Source organism: Salarias fasciatus, chromosome 8 (assembly GCF_902148845.1).
Source record: "Salarias fasciatus chromosome 8, fSalaFa1.1, whole genome shotgun sequence".
Classification (NCBI taxonomy): Eukaryota; Metazoa; Chordata; class Actinopteri; order Blenniiformes; family Blenniidae; genus Salarias; species Salarias fasciatus.
Genome location: NC_043752.1, coordinates 18,007,566 through 18,011,043, shown reverse-complemented (window position 1 = coordinate 18,011,043; position 3,478 = coordinate 18,007,566).

Here is a 3,478-nt window from a genome sequence, read left to right as displayed (position 1 = left end):
TCACAGACCTGGACACACTTCCCCTCCACCAGCTCCCTCCTCAGCCCCGTCTCCTCTCCCTCCCTCCGCTCCCTGATTACCAACCTGCCATGATTCATCTGATCTGAGCCAAGTTTCTAACAGTAGAGGATGAGAGATTAGAAAGAAGGAAGAAATGACACTCCGGCGCAGCGTGCCTCTCCTGATCCGCCTGCCTGTGGAGCGGTGGCTCCTCAATAAGCAGCAGTGGAGCGTCTGGGAGGGACTCCACATACTTTGCTCTCAGTTCCCTCCTTCGGCTCTGTCACAGCAGAGGGAGGGGGTAACAGAGGCAGGGGGGGTGAAGGAGAGAGGGGACGGGGGTGCAAGGATTCAAGACGGAGGGCTTTAACTGCCTCCAAATGTGAGATGGAGGCACAAAATGGGGATGGTGGTGCTCATCGATTTGTGCCTAACTCCTGCTCTTTAAACATCCAGCTGTGGAGGAGAGGTCGAGAAGCAGACCTCAGGGAAGCCGTGGGAGGCAGGTAAGGAGGGCTACCTGTGATCAATAATCAGTGATCAGTGATCTCCCCCTGTCTCCCAGTAGCTGGCGGAGTTTGAAAAGGATCAGCTGCTCCAGGTGGGCGGCTGAGTGAGTGGAACGACAGCAGGCTGCAAGGTTCTTGTTGTCTGTGTTTCATTGCTTCATCGTACTTTAATCTAATGAAGATTTCATCACCAAGCTTGTAAAAAAACAAAGTCCAATAAAGAAGGAGCCTATCATTGCAATCAAATGTGTTGCAACTGGGTGAGATCTAAAACATGCAGGACATTGACCCTCCAGGACCAGAGACTGGATGCACCTTAATGACCAAACTACATTTTTTTGGTTTATTCAACCTGCTTTTACCAATTTTCTGTTTCCTTCGACGCAGCACAAACAAGCTGCAATGATGATTTATGACAAAGATGAAGAAGAAATCAGCAGGTAAATATCCGTGGGTATACCTGTCACCCTGTTCAGGAAGGATACTGCCTCTTCAATCCCACAGTCACTCTTTCAAAACCTCTCAGTCCTCGGACTCGGACACAATCCAATCTCAGCTGATCATCTCAGTTTGTGTGAGAATACAGCATTCATCAGTGTCCATCCATCCACTGATTCATCCAACCATCAACCGATCCATCCATCCATCCATTTAGTCATCCACCCATCCACCCATGAATCCATCCATCCAAGCATCCACCCATCCATCCATGCATAGAATAAATCCATCCATCCATCCATCCAGCGATCCATCTGTTCACCAATTCATCCATCCATCCATCCATCCATCCATCCATCCATCCGTCCACTCATCCATCATCCATGTATGCATTGAATTCATCATCCATCCATCCACTCATGCACCCATGAATCCATCCATAGACCCATCCATCCATCCATACATACACACAACATCCATCCATCCACCCATCCATCCACCTATCCATCTGTTCACCAATCGATCCATCCGTCCATCTATCCATTCATTCATCCTCCCAATAATCCATCCATCCATCAACCTATCCATCCATCTACCCATCCATCCATCCATCATGCAGAATCCTAGACATAAGCTGTCCTGTTACACATTTTACATCCTTGTCCATCAAAGACCTTTATGTTCACAGCTGTCTAAATGAGTTAAACTGAAGGAATGTGTTCAGTTTTGTCTTTTAGCTCTGTTTGGCACACTGCATAGTCCTGGAGGAGAAATCAGAAAATCAATCAATCGCTTTTCTTTTCATCTTTTGTTGGTATGAATTGGTGGGAAAATAATAATGTTGCTGCATTAAATAATAAGACTCCCTTAGTGAATTAAAGAACAAAGTGCCATTGAACAGCGTGTTTTCTTACCGTAACAGTGAGAGACCTGATTTCCTGCTCCTTTAACTTCATCCATGTAAAAACTTGTCAGTTTACCTCCTCTGCTTCACTGCATCGGTCGGTGTATCAAGAAATGACTGTTGTATTCACTGCTATATAAATAAAGCTGAATACTCTTTGCAAAAATGACAAGCTTTTGTGGTCAAACACAAACCAAATGTTGCTTCTGAAAACCAGATGACTCAGCAGCTTTTCATGACCCTGAGCAGCTGATCATTAAGCTGGAACTCAGACCTTTGTGGCACTTTGAACAGGACTCAATATCTGTTCCAGTCTTCATACCAATTATTAGTAATGTTTCCTTCTCACAAACACACAGTTCAGTAATTATCATTTATAAATGTTATATTTACATGACACTTGTTATTTCCACTGTATTTTCATAGTGTGTGTATCTCTGAGCCGACTACCGCTGACAACACTGTGAATTTCCTCACTGCCAGATAAATAAAGGTAAATTTACAGTATCTATAATCCAGAATGACTATTTTGAGATGGTGTATCTCAAGAAGGTGGATTAACTTTGAAAAAATTCAAGCATCCGGTCAGAGAATTACAGCAACATGTTTGTCCAGCCGAGGAAATGCTTTGCTTTGGTTTCTATGCTCACTTTTGTTTTGTTTTATTCTTGTTTTAAGCTGTATTTGGGTCTTTTGTCAACACTACAAGACAAAATGTAACACATCCAAATCCCAACTCATCCTTTCAGCTCAAAGACGCTCTGAAGCGTGAATGAATGTGTAGAGCTGGAGAAACCTGAGAGGTGGCTTGAAAGAAGCGTTTGATGATTTTTGAGCACAGAAACAAAACCAGGGAATAGATGATGAATGACTGAATGAGGCCAGAAAACATGTGCATTTTAATATATGTGGTTTAATCTTGCAGGGAAAACAAACGACTCAAAAAACTGAAGACGCTTCCTGTACCTTGGAGAATTTGGGATTTTATTAGCAGCTAGAAATGTGTCAAGGTCTGAAGTAAATGGGAATTGTGTGTTGTTGTTGTTGTTGGGTATTTTTTATTACACATGCTGCTATCGAAGAAGTTATATCTGCACGGCGGCTCTTGTTTTAAGAATCAACTCATCCGAGCCGATACTTCTGTATTACTTCTTAATCAACACTATCTGCTGGTCTTTATCACTTCGAATGATGAAGCCCTTTGAACTGCAATCAAATGATGAGAAAAGATAAACGCTTCATCAGCTTCACCGTCTTCATTTATAGGTCTGAATAAATGATAAAGTTTTCACTTTGATGGTGAACGAACTGGGCGGAGGTCGACCCCGGGGTTAACTCCGGGTGGGATCAGTGTGGGGAAGGATTTGATCTCCGTGCAGAGCGGCGGTTTTCTCCAGGTGGGGATGAGACGGGATCTGAGGGGGGATGAAGCCTGTCTCCCTGTCGCGGTGATGGAAGCCTTCTCCCCGGCAGATAAAGCACGTCAGGCGAGTTTACGCCGAAGCACACAGTGACATGTTGGGTCCCAGGGTGAAAGATGCTTTGCTGTTTACGGCTCTTCGACCCGCGGGCGATAAAAGACTGATAGGTAGGTCTGCGGATGCCACACATTGCATTCTGAATCTGA